The 430-nt window shown below is 35.8% G+C and overlaps 1 pseudogene; it reads right to left on the minus strand.

Moving 5' to 3' along the window:
• Positions 1-27: 27 nt before the first annotated feature.
• On the minus strand, positions 28-146 carry LOC111740164 (annotated as a pseudogene).
• Positions 147-430: the final 284 nt, after the last annotated feature.

Genomic DNA, 430 nt, shown 5'->3' on the forward strand with positions numbered 1-430 from the left:
TTACAATCCCTTATTTCTTATTTTTTACGCCTATAGCACCTGGTCTTCCTAGGTGGTCTCCCATTCAAGTACTAACCAGGCTCGACCCTGCTTAGCTTCCGAGATTACATAGGATCAGGCTTGTTCAGGGTGGCATGACCGTAGACCATATTTGAATACTTCTGTAGAGCAAGATATATTCTTTTAGTTGACTTCAAAATAAAGCTTCAAAAGTTCACCCTTTTCCTGCAAAAACAAATACCAAACACCTAGACAGGCTAAGAGGTATTATCCTTATTTTGAGAAAATATTTTAAAATATATAATGATAAATTTAGGGGCAGCGATATAAATAAATTTAGAGGTAGTACAAAAGGAAATGGAGAGAGTTCTATTTTGGGGGGTCCTCTGTATATAAATAATGTCCAAGATAAGTTTCTCTCTATAGAATC

Source organism: Pteropus vampyrus, unplaced genomic scaffold (assembly GCF_000151845.1).
Source record: "Pteropus vampyrus isolate Shadow unplaced genomic scaffold, Pvam_2.0 Scaffold58, whole genome shotgun sequence".
NCBI classification, from domain to species: Eukaryota; Metazoa; Chordata; class Mammalia; order Chiroptera; family Pteropodidae; genus Pteropus; species Pteropus vampyrus.